The sequence below is a fragment of the Marmota monax genome, unplaced genomic scaffold (assembly GCF_021218885.2).
Source record: "Marmota monax isolate L192 unplaced genomic scaffold, Marmota_monax_Labrador192_F-V1.1 WCK01_AAM20220418_F8-fsc00101, whole genome shotgun sequence".
NCBI classification, from domain to species: domain Eukaryota; kingdom Metazoa; phylum Chordata; class Mammalia; order Rodentia; family Sciuridae; genus Marmota; species Marmota monax.
In genome coordinates, this window is record NW_026692786.1 from 5,879,530 (window position 1) to 5,899,889 (window position 20,360).

At 50.4% G+C, this 20,360-nt stretch overlaps 1 long non-coding RNA gene across 3 annotated transcripts in view; it reads left to right on the forward strand.

Annotated features, from left to right (window-relative positions):
* LOC124095069 (uncharacterized) overlaps nucleotides 1–20,360 on the forward strand; it is a 154,302-nt gene that overhangs the window by 1,928 nt on the left and 132,014 nt on the right. The window contains exon 1 of one of the 3 annotated variants that reach the window (XR_009227069.1): nucleotides 2,596–3,246. The exons of 1 other annotated variant lie outside the window; for it this stretch is intronic. This is a non-coding gene — a long non-coding RNA (uncharacterized LOC124095069). Of the gene's footprint in view, nucleotides 1–2,595; nucleotides 3,247–20,360 lie in introns of those variants that run through there. One more of the 3 variants, XR_009227071.1, reaches the window with a different exon arrangement.

Sequence of the window (20,360 nt, forward strand, 5' to 3'; positions counted from 1 at the left end):
TACTCAGTGCAAAGGGAGATCCGGGCGACGGGAGGCAGAGGTCGAGTCCACAGCCGCTATCCGGGGGCCCATCCCCCGCTCTTGCAGCCCCTGCATCCCGGTCTCCCCCAGACTTCATCCGAGCCTGCCATCTCCTCAGACATCTGAGGGAGTGCGGTCTGGTCCCCGAAAGGAAATATAGGGCTGACATATGGTTGGGACCGGGTACATAGTCCCGGGTCTATGGGTCTATTCTCCTTCCTCTTGGGAGTCCCTAGCCAGTGGATTTCAGTTTCTGTGTCAATGCCCCAGCCCTGTCCTGCAGCCCTGACCCGAGGTTGGGGTGCAGCAACCTAGTGGATTCTGTATCTGCTTTTCCTACTCACTAGCCTCCGGGAGGCACCGCCAGAGGGTTCCCAGAGAGCCAAGGAGAAGGAAACCAGAGGGAAAATACTTCCAGCAGCCACCCTGGTCCTGGCTGTCAGGGGCACAGCCTCCAAGAGGAAGAAGCTGCAAGCTCTTTCTAAGCCTTGTCCTTGCCAGAGGGGTGCCCCTGGGCACCGCCCTGCCTCCTTCCTGGGCCTGGGTTTCAGTTTCCTCATCTATGGCCAAGGAGTCATTTCTATACCCCGGGTCACTGTTGCTCATCTATTAAGGCCTTGGTTACCAAAGTCCCTCCTAGGGTCTCCAAAGATGCAGTTGCTAGCTCCTTCTGTCACTGTGCCACTTACCAGCTTTCCCTTGGAAATTCCATTTGCCCCTAGAAACCACTATGGATTGATGAATGTTAGACCCTGCAGGGCCCATTGCTGTCCTCAGCTTCTGAAGGGAGGGGGCAGACTTGCACTGTGCCACACAGATTCAGGACCATAGTGGAATTCTAGGAAAGCAGATTTCATTTGGGGACTAATTACAAACAGGATTCCCATGGCAAGAGCTAGCCCACAGTGCGGTGGCTTGCCTGAAGGAGCAGCAGTCTCCTCTCCAGATCCAAGCAGGACCCCTCCAGGCAAGGACTGATGACCAGTGATCAGGGATGTGCAAGGGGAGAATTCCTGCAGCTAGAGGGAGTCACGTCTTGATTACCTTTAGGGTTTGTGGATCTTCTATGTCTGTATCACCTTGTGGGGTAAGTTGTTTCTTGCCCATGGCATGACGGGGTTATTTTTATTAGTAAGAGTAAGAGCCATATATTATCACATGGTTTTCATGTAGCAGACAACTGGCTACTCACTTTCCACGCTTCGGTTCTCAACAGGACAACTGATATCCTTCTCAAACAGAAATCACATTACTTTCCCATGCTCAAAACCCTTCAGTGGTTCCTATTTCACTTGGCATAAATACCAGTGGCTTGACAAGGTCAAGTGATTCACCTTTCCGATCCCTGCTTTCTCCTCTGCCTTCACCTCTTTGTGTTTTCTATCCTCTCTCTGGTTCACACTTCTCTCACCACATTGTCTTCCTTTCTGTAATGCAATATACTGGGTATGCTCCCACCCCAGGGTCTTTGCACCAGCTATACCATCTGGCTTGGATGCCCCTCCTCCAACCACCTGCTTGGCTAACCCCATTATGTTCTGTTTTTTTTTTTTTTTTCAGAAAGTCACCTTCTCAATGAGGCCCCACCTGGGCTACATATTTAATATTGCAATCTGTAGCTCCCTGCCCAGCAGTCCCAACTTCTCACCCACATCTCCCTCTTCACCTTCCAAAGTATTGTACATTCATTGTGTTTCTTGTTCAAGGTTTATAAAACTCTTTGCTTTGTTCCCTGATGCATCTCCAAGCCCCTACAACAGGGCCTGGCACAGAATAGATGCTCAGTAAATACTTGTGGAGTGCATGAATGGGGTTGTCATTTTATCCCAGTAACAACTCTATAGGGGAGACATTGTGATTTCACCTAATTTTATGGGTGATGCGGCTGAAGCTCAGAGAGCTTATGAAAATTCCCTGAGTTCACACAACTAGTAAGGGCCAAGTGAGACTTCCACCCAGGTCTGTTTTACTCTGAGCTCCTTGTTCTTAACCAAAAACACCCAGCTCTTCCCTACTGCAGGTAGGGCTCTGGTCCTCATACCTGGAGTTGGTGAAGAGAGCAGGCTTCCTGCCTTGGACTGAGGGCAGTCAGGGGCATCCTGATAGAGCCTTGCAGTCTCTTCCCTGACCATTCAGCTGTATGGAAAGGGGCTGTTTGCTCTTTTGTCCCCTCTTGTAACCTGTGCAGGCAGCTGTTGGATCTTCTTCTCTGTGTTCTTAACTCCTATCTGAGTCTGATCCATCTTTAGACCCAGTAAATGTTTAAACTAGGAGTACTGTTAGGGGTGTTGGGGAAGGGGCACTTTATCCCCTTTTGCTAGGGTTTCCTGTGGGCAGGGCAGGGATTTTGACTCAGTCCTTTCACCAGTTGGAGGATCAGGAAACTGAAACCAGGCCGTGGTTCCCATTGGACCTTGCCGGTGCCTGGCCACCCACTCCCTGGGAGGAGCTGGCTCCCTCTTCACACATCCTGGTGGTCTCTCAGCTGGAGGTTCTAGAAGGTGTCTGTGGTGGAGTGTTGCTTCTCCCAAAGGGATGCTTCTCTCTGGGGACAGAGCTATTCAGCCCTACCAACTGCAAATGTCCTTTGGACTCCCACAGAGATACCCTGTTTAGAGTGAATCTTGCTTTCCAGAAGTGAAGCGGGTTTTCTGCTGATAGACTTGTGAGCACAGTTCACAACTATCCTGTTTCCAGACCTGATTGCTCATCAGTGGGTGGTGACAAGCATTTATCCTCCTTCTCTCCCTCCAAGCACAGCTCTGAAATGCCTGTGGGATCACTGTGTAAAGGGACCTGGTAGTGAATACTCCTGTAATGTGACCAGTGGGGTATTTGTTTATCTGGCCCAGGTTTGGGCTTGCTCCTGTCATGCCCTGGTTTCCATGTGCCCAGTCTCAGTGCCCTGTCACTTTCCTGCCATCACCCACTGCTCTTGTTGGGCTTGGAGTTGGGATGCGTGGCGCTTGTCAATATCATTTTGTGGACGGTTTCGCAGGGCTCTCAGAGGTACCTCAAATAGCACTATTTAGAAAAAGCCTGCCCAGTCACTTGTGAAAGCGCCCTTAAATTACAGCCCTAAGTGAAGATGTCGTTCCTTGGAACTCACTTTCAAAATTTATTTATTTTAATGCTCAGGTCCTCTTGGAGTTGGGGTTTCGATATTCTTGTCTCGGCTGACCTTTCCCGTCCTCCCTGTACCACGTACAGCAACATTGATTTTGGGTAATGTATTTTGATTTTAAGATGCAGCCCATCCATAAACTTTTCTATCAATAATCCCAGCGCACTCTGTGTACCCGACAGCTTAAAGCAAAATATCAGATTTATAGGACTTTTATTTTTGGCCAATTTAGTCACTCACTTGCCATCAGTGTCAGGGGATAAAGGCCTGGAGTCTGGCAGCAGGAAGACTGCCCTCCAAGGGCACATGTCAGGTCAGTGAGGGATTGGGTGGGAGGGCAGGCCTTCTCGGTGCCCTGTAAAAACTGCTGGGGATTGATAAGGAAGAGATGGCAGAGTGCTCCTGAGTCGGGGGAGGGCAAGTGACAGGGCTCATATTGGGTTCCTTTTGCCTTCTTTGGTCCCACCTGTCACCAGCTTGGAGTGCCAAGCTGGGTTCTAGCCCCTGTATAGCAGAGACAGGAGAGGGCTCCTCTGTTCTCATCAGGGTTTAGGGCCTGGCCGTGTTTGTGTGCCCTCGGCAACGCGGGCCTGGCTCTCATCTCAGTCAGCCTGGGCTCAGCTGGCTCAGGGAGGAGACCCACAGCTGCCAGGCCCCAGGATCTGGCCTGTCGTCATTTTCATTGCCTTGTCAGTGTCCCCTCCCTGAGTCCCCAGAGCCTGGGGCTGTGTTTGCTTGTCAGAATCAGGATTGATTGGGCTTGGGAATTGTCTAGAGAAGGGAAATGAAGAGGGAGAAGCTCCAGGCAGAGCCTGTTTCACTTCAGACATTCATTCAAGCCAACGCGTCCTGAGCGCCTGATTCCTCATTGGCCAGCACATACCTATGGCCACCTACTCTATGGTGTACCCAGTGCTGGGGCTTTTGTAGTGAGCCAGGGAAATTTTCTGCTTGCCGAGAACCTGCATTAAGCCAGAGAAGGGGAAGAGAAAGACCCTCAAAGAGGAAACCAAAACAGCCTGATCATTTCATCCAGTGATGGGTAACATCACCCAGCCCCCCTCCCTCTGCACTTAGTGATCAGGGGGAGATCTGAGGGGGGTCAGCCAGGCAGAGACATGGGAGAAGAAGAGGGCTTAGCATCAGGTGCAGCAAGTGCCAAGGTTAGGGTAGAGAGTAAATGTGGTAGAACATACTGAGTTTCAGAGGCATGGTGAGGTGAGGCAGGGACAGTACATTGGGGCTGGGTGGCTAACATAAGGATTTCTGTGCCAAGAAGAGAGAGGCTCAGATTGAACAAGATATGGCCCTGGTCATGGTGCATGGAGCCTAGTGGGTGAGCAAATCCAGCACTCAATGATCCAGCCCCTAGCGAGAGACCTTCAGGGAGGAAAGAGGTAGATCCTATCCAGGAAGGTTGCCTGACTTCAAGCTGAGTCCTGAACACACAGGAGAAGGTGATTGGCTTAGCTGGGGTGGGGTCAGTGTGTGTCAGCATCTCAAATAAGCAGCTGATTGTACAATCCTGTGGAAGTAGGAGATCTGGGGTTGTGGCAGGGACAGAAAGAAAAGTCTAGGATGACAGGATCATCAGTGGAGTTGAGGGACAGGATAGGCTAAGACTTTGAACTCATTGCTGAGGAGGTCTTGATGATCTGCAGGGTGGGGTGAGTTTGGAAGCAAGGAAACTGGCCATCCCATCCAAGGTGCAAGACTGAGGCTAGGAGCCCAGAGCAGAGGCAAGGTGGTTGCCACAGACACCTCCTTATGTGGACCCTGCTCTGAGAAATGTCCTCACCTGTCACCTTTTTCCGTTCTCTGTTCTCTTTGACCTTGAGAGCTGGCACTCACAAATAGCAGCACACCCAGCACAATTTAAGTGTGAAGGTTTGGGGGTGAGCCCCATGGTGCCCAAGTTTGGCGGTGCTCAAGTCTTTGCCTTATCCTTCCTGGTTCCTCAAAATTCTGGATTTAGTTGGGAAAACATCAACAATGATTCTGATGAGTGTCATCTGAGCAAGGTCTTGTTTCCATGGCCTGGGTTGTCTGTGGCTCATGGGACAATTAAGTAAAAAGTAAAGTGAAACAAAGCAGAACAAGGTGGTGTCCAGAGCTCTAGAGTCGGATGGACCTGGTTTCAGATCCTGGCCTTGTCTTGGCCTTTCAGAGCCTCAGCTTTCACATCTGTAGGAAGGGTGTGCTAACATTGTTGAGTGCAAAGGGTGGACAGGAGGATCGACTTTGAGAGCAGCTTGATTAGCAGCTGGGGTGTAGTACTAGCAGCAGCAGCACACATTTTAAAGCACATGTGTTTGCTGCCTTTGGTGTTGTGAGGATGGAGGATGGGCATTTGGGGGCCCTTTCTGCCTGCCTTTGCACCTGGGTGCTGGGGAGGGAAGGTGCTATAGAGAGGAGAAGGGGAGTCAGAACTTGGAGGTGATCAATGGAGCTGTGCATCCCCTAATGGATTTTATTACTGTGTGTGTGTGTGTGTGTTATTTAATCATTTGCCAGAATAAATCTTACAGACCCATGGAGAGTTTATTTTATTTTTATTTTTAATATTCTCAATACACTCGGGGTTTTATTTCCCACTAGATCTATTAGTTTAATTTAGTAGAGGACAGTCTGTATACTTAACCAAAAATTGCTTTGACATTATGGAGAATTAAGAGGCTGGGGCCAGATGGATCTGAGCAGATCGATCTGTTTGAGATAAACTCTGTTATTTCCCCATGTGCTTTCTTCACCTTAATGGCAAGGACGGTGATTGGAAAACACAAAGCTGGCTATTAATGACTAGGGGTCAGCCAGAGGGTCAGGGCTCTTGCTCTCATGCTTTCTCCAGACCTCCTTCAGGACACTGTCTGATGATTCCGGTGGAGATGCTTTTGGGGGGGATAGAGGCATCTATGGTTCCCCTCGATCCTCGTGTTTACTCCTGCTGATCTTGGTCTCTCTGGGACTGACTGGCTTCCTGAAAATTCAGCCTCAATCCATCAAGGGACCAGTGTGAGCACAAGGTCTGGGGCATGGTGCTATGGAGGTAGCAGTGTGTGTGTGTGTGTGGGTGGGTGGTGGTGGGGGAAGTCCAAGCTTAGGGATGGGTGCTGCTATTGAGGGATCTTCACTGAGTCTCCACTATGCTGAACTCAGCTCCTCCTGTTGGAGGGCACCAGGACCTTACCTCCCAGGGCTGGTATGGGGTCAATGAGCTGATGTCCCGAAAGTGACTTTGTAAATCAACATGAGGTAGACTTATGTCAATGATTATGGTCTGGTGTCCCTTGCATTTCTGGATTCTAGAAGTGGCTCAGGAAATGCCAATCACATTGAGGATTCAGGACCTCAAGACTCTGGCATCCCTCTGTAACTTTGTGGGCCACCATGGTAGGTTTCTGACCAGAGCACCCTAACAGGATGACAGGCACTGTGGGACACAAGAGGCTCTGGGGCACTCGATAACTCATCTCCGTGCCCCAGTGGTGGCTCCAGAGGTGAAAGCAAAGTAGATAGATCCTTGGTCCCATCAGTACTGTCCTGGGCTGAGGAGCTCCTGCAGTTCCAGCAGAAGACTCATCTCTGGCTCCACCTAGGAGTTTCAAGGTTGGGTTCTGGAGTCTGTCTCTAGTCCCAGATGGTCCATCCTGTCAGGCCAGCCCTGGACAGATGGCCTGTTCACCCAGCACTGTGACTAACTCTGCCCAGCTGGAGTCTATTTTTCCTCTAGGAAATCTTCCACATGATCTCTTTCTCCCTCCACATTTGTCTGCCTTTTGTTGTTGTTATTGTTGGTGTTGTTCCCATACTCAGGGTGGCCCTCAGGTATGACTTTAAGCTCTTGTCCCAGGAGAGCTCAGTCTTACTTTCATTTCACAGTTCAACTTCCAGGAAGAGGTGGTGACTATGGGGACTCTGTGTTGGGTTCTCTGAGACCACATCAGGTGATTAGTGATGTCTGCCGTTGGCATGGGGCAGGGGTGAAGAGGAAAGTGGCAGGATTTGCCACCTCCACAGTGGCTTCCTGGGCCTCCTTGGGAACTGGACAGGGCTTCCACCTTCTAGGCTTCTCGTGCTTTCCTCTCAAGGCCAGCATAGGGCTAGCTCCGTATGCACAGGTAGATCTGTGCCTGGAGTTGGCAGACTTGAGGAGACTCTCACTGTTCACCTTCAGTGTAGAGGCGGGTGTTTGGGAGGGAGGACTGGCTCCTGGCAGTGCCTTATTTCAGCCCAACTCCCTGCTTCTGCCCAGGAGGGTTCACCTGGGGAAAAATGTGCACAGTCTGAATCTTTCCAGGACAGGAGCTATGCCCATGTTATCCTTGTACCTACCTGGACACCTTGTCTGGCATGTGGCAAATGCTCAATGGGTGCTGGGTGGCAGGAAGCCAAGGCAATTATACGACTTTCAGTGAATTCCCAGGTCCCAGCCATTCTCTAAAAGTAACCTTGGTCTTTCCTGGTCCTGTCCTGGGTGCTGGCTGTGGAGCTATAGTATGGGGTCAGAAGGTAGGGACGAGCTCCTGATTTAAGATCATCTTTAGCTTCAGAACCCCGTTAGGTCTGGGCCACCCTGAAGGTCAGTTCATTACCCCTGCTTCAATATAAATGTGCAAATGTGTAGACAGGGTACAAAATGGACAGGGTGTTCCTATGGGGACTCCCATCCCGGTCTGAGTAGGCTGAATTCTGCCATCTAAACTCTTGCTCCCCTTGGCTCTGATGCTGAGGTCTGGGAGTGGCTCTCTGGCACTACCATGACCTTCACGCCTGACTTGCCCCTTTAGAGTTCCTCCTGCCGATAGACTGGCAGCTGCCAGCGCTGCTAGGTTTGTGAAATGTCAGTGGTTTAATATCAATTCTGGAGGTTTTATTGCCTTCCCCCCCCGGTTTTCCGATGGGATTTTGATCCAATCAAGGCCAATCCAGAGTGATGGTAGATTTGTGTTCCTGTCCGAAGTTGACAAAAGGTCACCCTGCCTGAGGAACGGCCGGCTGCCACGGCCATGCACACATGGGATTTCTCTGCTGCCCCAGCTCTCTGGAGGCAGGCCCACTTTCTCCCAGGAGTGCAATGTCAGGTGGACACAGTGCTGCGCCCCGTGGGGCCTGTTGGCTGGGCCTAGGTGCCTGGAGGTTTAAACTCTGTAGTTGCTAGCCACAGAAGGACCTGGTTTTATTTGCAAAATGTCTTTGATGCTTCAGATCTAACTTATTTTTTTTTCACAATAATGTTTCAAAATATCATTTTTCCCCTCCTAGGGGAAAAAAAAAAGACCTATCAAATGAGATTCTCTGGGAAAGGCTTTGGTGCCAGACCATGCTGGCCTGTGCCCCTGTCCTTTCCCTGGCTTAGCCCCCTCTTCTGATCCTGGTGTACAACACACTGTCCTACTCCTTCCAGGACCAGGTGGTCAGCAATAGGGGAGAATAGGTATAAAAATTTTTGTCAAGTTTTGAGGTAGCCCCAGTGTAGTGAGCCTTTAGGGAGCACCTGCTGTATGAGTGGCCTGGGGTAGCTCAGGGCCCAGTTGTCCCAGTTATTGACAAAGGACCAGGTCCTGGTGGGCTCAGGACTCACTCTTGCTGGGGAAGGGTTGTCCCATGAGATTGCAGCAACAATATTGGCCTGCACTGTGGCAGTAGGGGTCAGGCATGCAGTGTGGCTTTCAGAGCCTCTCAGCTAGGGGTGGGCAGAGGGAGATCAGGGTGGCCTGATGGGCAGGGATGAGCCACAAACTGATGTGCATTTTGGGGTAAGGGAGAGTAGCAGAAGTGCCTCTGGAGTACACCTGCAGGCTTGTTAAGGGGTTGTAGCTTCTGCCCACACCTACCTAGGCAAGTTGGGGCTGAGAGTTCGACTGCCCTGGATTCCAGCTTCAAACGTCACCAACCTCCATTCTTTGCATATTCTCTCACCTGCATATTCTCCTCTCAAAGACAATCTGGTGCAGGCATGTTCTCCAGATGGGCTCCAGCCTTCCACCAACCTTCCTAGGGACCGGGGTCTGAGGGATGTACCCTCAGGACGTAGGTGGTGGGCATGCACTCAGACAGTGGGTATGCAGAGGAGGTATATGTGTGCACATGCACATGTGTGCAGTCACTATAACTGTGTGGATGACTTGCCCAGAGTGTGGGTGTAGTATGTTCAGATTGGTTACCTTCTGTGTGCCGCAGTCTGGCTGGGCACAAAATCACGAGCTACCACACACCTTGTAGATTCAAACAGCAACTCTTTATTCCCGAACTCACACCGGCACTCTACACACGTTCTGGGGAAATTCACGTTCTCTGCAAAATCCCAAATACTCTCTCAATCCCACGAGAACTCAACGGGAACTCAAGGAGCAGGCGCGCCTGAGGCAGCAGGATACGCCCTATTCCCAGCAGGGTACACCTTAAACCTGGAACCGCCCTAAACCCGGATTGTCCTAAACCAGGACACCCTAAACCCAATCCGCCCTAAACCCGGATCCGCCCTGGTCCTTGAGCAAGGTCACCTTACATGCAATGTCACTGCAAATGACCTGGGTCATGCCATGCGTCATTCTTACTTAGCAATGGCCCTCAGCATCTGTGTATCTATGTGTGTGCACAGGTAGCATTTGCTCACACAGACAGAGTGACAGCCGTGTGAACAGACAACACAGGTGCACACAATGCTGTGAGAATACCCAGACAGTGTGTGTGTGCAGGCCATGTGTGTGTGTGTGTGTGCGCGCACAGGTTGTGTGTGTACACACACATCACAGTGAGGCAGTTTTCAGCCTCGTGGCTTGCTCTCCCAAGAGTGTCCTCTGTGGGGTGTGGGGGTGCTGAAGGGGAAAAGGAAACTGGAGACAGCTCTAGGAAAAGGCCCTTTTCTCCCTGTCTTCCTCCATTTATATTTCTTCTTCCTCCTCCTCCTCCTCCCCTCTTCCTTCCTTCTCTGTTCCCTCTCCTGCCTTTCCTGTCCTCTCTTCCCATCTCTTTCTAATAGCTCACTTTTCTTCCTGGGACCACAAATTTAAGCCTGACTTCCCTCCCTGCCTCCTCCTCCAGGGCTGTCCTCCTTCCCCTGCTGACCTGCTCTTGGGGAAGAATGGTTGGTTTCTCTTCCCTTCCCCTCTGGACAGGCTCAGGTGACCTGAGGACCTGTACCCTAGCACAGTAGAGGGATCAATTTGTTTATGCAGCACATAACCCTTCCCCCTCCTGCTGTCTGGAAGGGTGTATCTGAGATCTCTGGAGCTCTGTGGAGCCCACCACTGGACTCCAGGCTCTTGCGGGCCAGGCAGACATATAAAGGGGGAAGGGAGAGATGCTGATGAGTGGCAGAGAAATCAGAGATGTTTGTCTGCATGTGCAGCCTGAGCCCTGGGGGAAAGCCCCCGAAGGACCCACCCTTCAGCACAAGAAGCATTTCTCCGAGAACTATTTATGGGGCTTCTTTTATATGGGAGGCCAGGGGCCATGATGTGGGGGACCGCTAGAAGGTGATGGAGGCCTCATTCCTGACCTGCAGCCCTATGCCCCACCTGGGGTGGGCACTGCTCAGTTTTGGGGCTTTTGCTGTCGTGTTGCATGCATATGGCAGCCACTTCAGGGAAGTGGTGGTGCTGGCCCCAGGGAATCATGTGCACATTGCTCTTGAGGGCTGGGTTGTGCAGTGGCTGCTGGCCAGGCTCCGTGCTCTCATTCCACCCTCAACAGCACCCTATGTCCAGAATTACTCCCCCCCCCTACCCCCACAGACAAGGAAACTGAGCTCAACAGAAGGAGAAACAAGCCTAGGTTGGCCTGCTCTGCTCTCAGGTTTCTGCCCTGGCCTACTTTGCTCCTGGCTCCTGGGCTTGAGGCTGGGGAGAACACAGCTGGTCTCATTCCAGGATCTTCCTACAGAGGCTGATAGAGGCGCCCACTTCTCTCCCTCTTCTCTTTCACAGCAAGGATGTCTTCTCTATGTCTGCTTTCACCTGCCCTTTAGTTTCTTAGCCTGGCTTCCACCTATTTCTTTACTGAAGTGACTCCTGGTAAGATACCTCAGTACTTCATTGTTCTCGAAGATTTAAAGAAAGAAATTTTTAAAAAATCTAATGAGCACAGAATTGTACATATTTATGGAGTGCGGCATGACATGTCAATGCATGTATACAATATATCCTGATCAGATCAGGGTAAGTCTCACATGTCCTGAGCTTGGCCTTCTAGAACATTCAGCACCATCGAGCATATTCTGCTCCCTGAAACGCTGGCTTCCCTTGACTTGTGACAGTCACTTTACTGACTCTAGCTGCTCTGGCTGCACACCCTGGTCCCCCTGTTATAATCACCATGTCTGCCAAACCACTGAGTGCCGGGGTTCCTTGCTGCTCAGCATAAGCCTTTTCTCTAGCTCTGTCTTTGTGGGCCTCAGCGCGTGTGTCTCAAGGGAACCTCGCAATGTCCACACCGGGCTCATGGTTTGTCTTCATGATCACAGCGCCCTGTGAAACCTGGCCCACTACCAACCTTCTCAGTCTTAGTGCTTTTCCTGACAGCCAGGAAGACCAGTGGGAGGAATCCTGACCCTTTCTCTCTCTCACCCTGAGGCCCATTGCCGTGACCTTTCTCTCAGTTGTGTCCTTTTCTCTTCACTGCCTCAGTCACCAACTCATCACTTCCTGGATGATGTCAAGGTCTCCCGGAGCCCTGGCACCTGGCTGTGGAGGAATGTTCCTTGTGCTGAAGGGCGGGTCCTCTGGTGCTTTCCCTCAGAATTTGGACTGTGTCTGGAGCCAGACCTCTCTGTCTCAGTGGCTGCTGTTGCCATTCAGTCCCAAGGTGCATTGTCACACAGGGCAAGGAGGCACTTACTGACCTCATCTCTTAGAATATCTGTGTGCTTTTACCTTCTCCTCCTCCTAAACTCCCTGTCATTTATTGAGCACCTATAGTATGCCTGACAGTGTAGGACTGTAATAAATATTTCATAAGTTAATCAACAATGAAGACATAAATGTATTAACTTACTCTACAAGAGACTTACTTTTATCATTCTCATCTTGTAGATAAAAAAAAAAAAAACTAAGTTCTGAAGACATTTAGTAATGAATCCAAGGGCACCAGTAATGGTACACAGTTGAATTGAAGCTAGCCCTGGTGGGGGCTACCAGTCAGAGCTGTCCAGATGCCACTCAGTGTGCATGGGGTCTCCTCTGTCCTCTTTCCCTATTGGAGCATTTCCTTAGCGTCTCAAGTTGGGGGCTGTATAGACGCAGCCACTGGGTTAGTCAGTGCAGACTCTGGTGAGCAACTGGGTAATTATTTCCAAAAATATTGACTTGTAATGTGAAGAAAGCTCTTCTCCATGCCACCCGTCAGCAGAAAATTGCCTTTGGTATTAACATTTCATCAACCGCATAATGTGAATTGATGTAAATGCATAATTAGAAATAATAGCCTGGGAAAATTCACTCTTATTTATAAAATTGGGCTTGTTAAATTAAAAAGGGAGCTAACGACTTCCATCTCACTGTTAAAACATGTCCGAGGCTTTGCCTGCTCGGCTTTGCAGAGGCCCTGCGTCACATCAGTGGGTGCCTGGGTTGCATCCACAGCTCTGTGGGGTGATCTTGGAGAGGGAACAAACTCTGAGGAGGCATGGACACCACCTGTCCTAAAGGTGGCTCCCTAGTAACACGAATGGGCCTCTCAGAAACATCTCAATCATAATGCAACAAATGGCAGTCCTTGAGGAAAGATGGGCGAGTTACAGTTTCCTTGTCCTTCATTCTTCTGTAGAATGGGGAAAACTCACCTGAATCCCAGGTATATGGTGGGACTTTCAACATGGAGATGATAAACCCTTCCTCCAACTGGTTTTTATTGGACAGTTGTGCCTAGTCCCATTCCCCAGCTTCAGAGGACTGGGAAATGTGACCCAGTCCTTGCTGATAAGGACACTCCTGTGCCTGAGCCCAGTAAAAGAGGTCCAGGGTGAGTGGAGTCTCATTGGACCTAACACATCATAACAAAGAGTCTGGTCTGGTTACCAGGAAAGTAGTGCTCCAGCAAGGCAGGCATTGAGAATGATGGCTAGAGCCATCTTTCACCATGTAGGGGAGGAGTCAGGACAGAGTCACAGAGAAAAGACTTCTATAATGTTTGGATATTGGTTGCCATCACACTTGGAGGAAATCTGAGGCCTCTGGCCCCCACCCCCTTTTTTCTTTAAACTCCAGTTGGAGTTACTACTAGAGAGGATCTGGCAGGATCTGTCCAGGTCTCTACCACCCCTGATTAAAAATTAAATAGCATGTCATTAATAGCAGACATTGATATTTTAAATAAGGCTGAGGTTAAATGAGTCTCTCCACACCTACTAGCCCTTACTGATCCACAGTGCCTTTATTATTGTCCAGCCCTGTCGGCATGCTGTCTGACCCTCTTTGAAGCCAAGACTTGGCCCTCCTGGGAAGGGAGTCCCAGGTGTTCTGCTCAGGGAGGTCCTGCCTTTATCTAGTTCTGGAGACTGAAGTGGAGTCAGTGGGGAGAGGTCCTGTTCCTGGGGGATGTGTATGTGAAGACTGGTGCAGAAATGGATTTCTTATTTCCAAAGAATAAGGTTATGATTGATGATAAAGTCCAGGGAACAGGACATATAAAAAAGAGACACTCCTTAGCTAGTTTTTAGTCCTGTACTCTTTCAGAGGAGGGTTTGAAGGAACTTCCCATAGTGACGATAGATTTAGGCTCCACTGGGCAGACTATCCTAACCCAGCCCCAGTACCTCCTCTTTGGGGCCTCGGAGAACAAACGTGGGAGACTGCCTGGAAGGGCACACTGGGGTCTGCCTTCCAAGCACACAGGGGGTCTGATGGCCCTGTCTGGGTCCTCATCCCTATCATGTCCAGGGTCATACTTCCTTTTTCTCCAGGGGTCCCTGACCTTTCTAGGAAATGGCCCCTCCTTCCTTGAAGCTGTTCCTCTGTAAGAACCACAGGGAAAATTCTCCAATGTCCACTTTTTCAGGGGAGAAGACTGAAACCACACGGGGGAAGGGGCTGGCCCAGGGTCCCACAAGGGTTTTCCGCAGAGGCCAGGCCTCGGATTCTGCCAGGGCTGAACTCTAAGTGGGCATCCAGAGGAGGCTGGGCAGTGTGCTCAGGAGTCAGAACTGCATCACCTTCCTGGCCCCACAGGCCCACTCCAGGGGACGGGGGCCCTTGAGGAGGGATATATATATATATATATATATATATATATATAACTGTTCCTGGGCCTTCTCTGGCCCTTCCCTCCTCCTCTTCTCCCTCTTCCAGGGGACACAGGTTCCCTTTTCATGTGGGAAGAAAGCTGTGCACTTGTCTCCAGGAACAGCTGGGCCTTGTCCCTTCAGCTGTGGCTCGTCGCCTGCCACAGGCCAGACAATTCCGGCTGTGTCCTGGGGACCCAGGGGCTGAAGGAAGCGGGTTGGCTGGAAACCAGGAGCTGCAGGGGGCGTGGAGCTTATGAAGCTGAGGCTGGGGCCCAGGAGGCTGAGGCTGAGGCCTGCAAGGAGCCCGTTTTCCTGGGGCCTCCGGCTTGCCGTCACGCTCCAAGGGCGTGAGTTCTGTTGGCAGGGAGGGCTGCTGCAGGCCCAGCCTGAAACCTTGGGCCTGGTTCCTTTCTCACTGGGCTCTCAGAGGATGTGAGCTGCAGATGAAAACCTCTGCCCACCTGCTGCCCCTCGAGCTGCCCTCCCCTGAGCTGTGTCCCCCAGTGGGCTGGAGGCTCTTCTGTGGGTACAAAAAGAGGAGAATGCTGGGAAACAACCCAGCCAGGAACAGCTTCCCTGTCTTGGCCTCCATGAGCTTGCTGGGCCCTGGGAAGCTCCAACCACTGTGCACTCACCAGGGCAGGAGCCTTGACATAACATTCAAGGCCACCCCTCCCCTGCCACCCAGCCTCCTCTCCCTCTATGGCCAGCCCTGGGCTCTGATCCCAGTTTCCCCCACTCAAAACTGTAGCTCATAGACAGAGCATTTGTTCTGAACCCACTAATATTCCACAGAGTGTGCAGGTATTACCTCACCCCGGCCATAAGCTATATGCTCTGACTGCACTCATTTTGCAAGTTGTTCAAGCCAAGAAGACTCAGGATGGTTAAGAAACTTGCCCAAGGCCACACAGCTGGCCAGCCTGCACCTGTTTCACTCCAAGTCTCGTGCTCAGATCCAGAAGTTTCCATAGCTTCTCTGTGCATCTTTACCCCAGCTGCTGTGTCTTTGGCTTGGGAAGCTTTCATCTTTTCTTTCTTTCTTCCTTTCTTTCTTTCTTTTTTTTTGTACTAGGGATTGAACCTAGAGATGCTTTACCACTGAGCCCTTTTGTATCCTAGCCATTTTGTGCTTAGAGACAGGGTCTTGCTAAGTTGCTGAGGTCTCTTTAAGTTGCCAAGGCTGTCCTTGAACTTGTGATCCTCCTGCCTCAGCCTCCTGAGTCACTGGGATTACAGGTGTGTGCCACCCTACCTGGCCTGGGAAACTATTTTCTTTATTCAGATGACAACCATTTATGGGATTCCTATCCTGTGGTTATTCATGCTTTTACATTCCAGAGGGTGACACAGCTCATACACATGTGAATAAAAAGGAAGAAAAAAAATTGCACAGTGCTAACTTCTCTGTTGAAAGGTTGTTCTGGAGTATGGCTAGGGGTGTGCTTTAGTAGTGAGGTCAGAGTAGGGCACCCTAAGGTCCTGGATGACAAGATAGGAATCAGCTTTGCAGAACTCAGGGTAGAGGCTACCAGGCAGAGGAAGGCTGAGCAAAGGTTCTGGGGTGAGCACAGAGACTAGAGGAATTATTGCCTATGTGGAACAGCAAGAAATGAGGGCAGGGGTGGTGGTGGAGGGGGACACACAAACACTTAGGCCACGCTGCTGCCAGGAATGTGTCTCCATGTGACTTTATGTCACTGGACTCAATTCTTTGTCTGAGCATTGGGTCCACAACAGCCCTGTTTCTCAGGTGCCAAAGCTGAGAAGGACCTGTGGGACAGAGAGACATCTCTTCCCACGCAGCTGAAGGTTTGTCATGAGAAAAAAAAAGGGTCACCCTGCTGCATATAGGCCCAGAGAGCAGAGTGAAACCTGTTGTCGGGAGGATTTAATTTTTTTTTTTTTGATACTGGGGATTGAACCCCTAGCTTCGTACATGCTAAACAAGTTCTCTATCACTGAGCCACATCCCCAGCCCTTGGCAGGCACACTCAGGAGAATTAAACAGTCACAGATATTCAGAGATGGGAAGAGTTACCGAGAGAATAGTGGATTCCGAGGGAGCTATGCATGGCGGCAGAATCTGGTAAAACAGCTGGCCCCTGGGGGCAGAGTAGAGGAGGCTGGGGTGCTGAGGGGTGTGCCAGCCTGACACTGGGCTCTCTCTCAGTGGTCTCTGTGCTGTCTGTGTGTGGAAGGACGTCAGCATTGGAGAAAGGGCATGTGCTCCCTGGGTCTCTGGGTGCCTGGGTGAGATTGCAGATTTGGCTTCAAAATTCTGGGCTGGGAATGTGCCTGGTGCTTGATAAATTTTGTCGCTTGATTGATTTCATCCTGGCCCTGGAGGAAAGTGAAAGGAAGATTTCTTGATTTGAGAAGACCAAATTAGGAACAGATGTCTTTTCTAGCTATTAATAGGCAGTTGGGGAACGAACAATGGGGCTTATTTTTAAAGGCGCCCATAGCTCGTCGGTTGCCGCTGACCATGGCGATGTTTTGTGAAGGGAGTGCTTCATTTTCTTGCTGGTGGAGAGTCATTTTCAGGAGATGGCCAGGTCTTCCTGATGCTCCACTCAGGTGGTGATTCAGCGGGTCACATTGAACCTCTTCCTCCAAATCGTTCCCGTTTCCCAGTAAGGGCTGCAGAAACACCCCATGATTCTGATAAATGGGTACATCACAGAAGGCTCTTCTGGATAAGAGGATGTGGAACACACATGATGTGTACTAATTGGCCCAAGTCATCTTTTTATTCTTCAATATAGAAGTCTGGAGTTGAGCATTTGGGGGAAATGAATATAAACCACCGTGGAAGCTATTAGTAGCATTAGCAGCATTATTCACAATCACAATTGTTGAAAATTATAATTGTCCATTACTCTGTGTGTGCGTATCTTCTCTCTCAATTGCAATTTAAAAGCTAACGCCACTTAGCTCATCAAAAATAATATGAGTGAGGAAAATGGCTTTTCTTTTTTTAAAATATCCCCAACATTTTGCCTTAATATCTCCCTTTGAAGAAAGTCAAGTTAATTATGATGCAGACAAGAGAGTTACTGACTTAATTTAACATGGTAGGTTGCACCAGTGGCCCCCTCCCTGTTGTCTGCACACACTTCGAGGAGAAGCCTACTCTGGGGCAAATGTTACCTCTGAGCAGCCTGCTAGGACATGCAGCTTTAGACACTCAGAGCAGGCAGGCAGGAGCCAGCAGGAGGCACCCAGCTTCCCTGGGTGACTTGTGACTTGGAATGAGGCTTGCTCTTCTCTATGAGATTAAAACCCTCTCTCCCTGTCACCTGGGGCTTGTCTCAGTCCCATAAAGGAGCCGCTTGGAACTGCAGCAAATGCCATGGGTGTGCCATTCCCCTCCCCCATTACTCACAGTTGCCCTGCACACAGTTGCTCTTTATCCTGGGTATGTGGCGCTCTCCTTGCAGACTCAGTAGCATGCAGCAGGGGCCTAGAGTTAGGGGGAGTCCATTTCCCCAGAAGCAGCCTTCAGCTGGTGATGAATGGGAGCTGATGGATTATTTAAATACCTGCTTCCTCCCTTCTTAGGTGGGACAGCTCCCAGGCCTTTTCTGCACCATGATCTAGTGGTGCCCCAGGAGGCTTGAGCTTACAGCAGTAACTTGCTCATGACCACATCCTGTATGTTTCCTTCCATCTCACTTTCCACTATGTTAATGGGCTATATCAGGATCTGCTCCTGTGGTTGGGGATGGGGTGATCACAATGGCAGAGAGGGAAGAGGGTGTCTTGTAGCATGGGAACAGGGGACTTGATGGCAGGTACCCTGGGTTGGCAGTGCCTGGGGACTTGAAGGATACTAAAAGGGCACATTACCTGCAGGCCGCTCTTTGGGCCCCACTTCTCATGGGTTCCTGGCATGCTCAGCCAGGTGACCACGTGCTGCTCCGAGGCTAAGGCTTGGAGGGCCTTGTTGCAGGGCACATCTGTGTAGAGTGGTACTCTGCCCACCATCCCCTCTACAGTGCTTTGCAGTTTAGGGTGAAGTCAAGAAGCCCCCACTCAGATATTAAAGCACCTGCAATCCCACACAAGGTGAGCCCTTTGCTGTAGAAGAGTCTGAAAGAAATGGCAGCTAAATGCACTTTGCAGAGGTCATGGCCCAGTCATGGGTGTCCTTCCCTTTGTTCCGTGCTGTCTGTCTCCTCTGCATCAGCAGCGTGCTTCTACTTTGGGAGAACTTCTTCCCTCACTCACCCTGCACTTCCTGGGGGGTGGTGGTCAGGCTGTGGCCAATGGGATCATGTGACTCAAATTCGAGGCAGAAAATCAGCAGGAATTTTTAATTTGGAATCAAGAGAAGACCCTCCCCCTTTGCTGTCTCTAAACCCTATGTCAGTTTGGGACTTGTAAACCTGGGGTTGTGGCTGCCACTGAACAGTTTCAGAGACAGCCTTGGGAAAAATGGTGAGGAGAGATGGAGACACCCCCGACATCCCCAGCCACCCATAGAGAATGCCTGTCTTTTCTGGGGTTGGAAACCACAAATCCTCCCTTTATGCCTGATCTGACTTGGTTTGTGTTTCTGTCACTTGTCACCAAGGGTCCTGACTGTCATACCCTCATTAAGATGTATTTGTTCAGACGCCGAGGCCCCTGGCTCATTGTAATCCTAATGACTGGCATAGAAGCCTGTCCTTTGGCATATCTGCTCCAATTCAAGCATTCACTGAATGTCACTTTCGCTAGAGCATCTAAAGGAGTATGCGATCAAATCAAGAGATGGAGATCAACGCGGTCCTCAGGGAAACCAGGTTGAGGAGGGAAGGAAAGGGATGAGAGCCGTGGCCCGTCAGCTGCAGTGGACACACACTGGTTAGAGGAAATGGTGCCAGAGTGAGCTGTCAGCACCCTCTCAGTGCCGTGGTGCCCATTCAGCATGTCTGGGAAGAGAGATGGTGGGTGGGGATGCCCCATGTACGTTGGCTCAGCTAACTTCACTGATGCCCAGGAAAGCTAAAGAGCACAGGGCTAGTTGCCTCTGGTGTGATGGGGGTGGTCCACAGCAGGGAGAAGAACCAGCCACGGGCCTGAGTTCTCCCAATTTCAATTCTGTCCTTTGTACTTCATTCACAGACATGTTCTTATCAGACCTTGGGTCCTGGGTTTGGGAAAGAGGGTGCCCATCTTGGTGCCAGGTAGCTTGAAGAGATGCTCACCCTTCATGGGGCTCAGAAGTATTTGGGGACTCCCTAATTGGAATGGCTCTGAGCTCCTGCCTGGGCTCTGCTGTGCGCTTCTGAGGGCTGATTTGGCGGTCACATGCACCATACTAAGGCCTGGATTTCTGAAGCTGCCTTGGCCAATTTCCCAAGCTCAGCTGGTTTTCTGCCTGGTGAGTCTGTGGGACATTGGTGTCCTTCCTCACAATCCTGAGTCCCCAGCTCCAGCTCCTGATGGTGAACCTGATGATCAACCTTCCAAGAATCTTTAGCCTCCGAGTACCTTTGGAGGCTATCTTATCCAGGCCTCTGCTTCTGGACAAGTGAATAGTTCTGAGGGACATTCACACAGACCAGCCTTACTGGTCGGCCTCTTCCAGAGCTCCAAACCTCTTATCAAGGAAGTCCCCCATGCTATCTGACCATATGCTACCTTGCTGCCAAGCCTGGATGATTGTATTCTAAATTTGTGTTTGGACTAAGGGTTTAAAAGAAGGAAGAATCAATCAGAAATGGCCCAATCTTACCAATTTTGTTTTTTTAAAAACAATCATAAAGAGATTTCTTTTGACTAGAAATGGATCTTTTCGCTTCCCATCTCTGTCTGCCTCTGTGGGGTCTATTGCTCCCAAATCTGCTTGCGTCAGGGCTCTCTGATGTCTGGAATCTCGAGTAGTTTCCTGGAGACAGATGGCATTGATTTTGCATTTGTTCCACTCTGCCTGTCTCTCACAAAATATTAACATCAGCTATTGACATGGAGCTTCTGAAGAATCAGAAACCATTTGATCTGCAG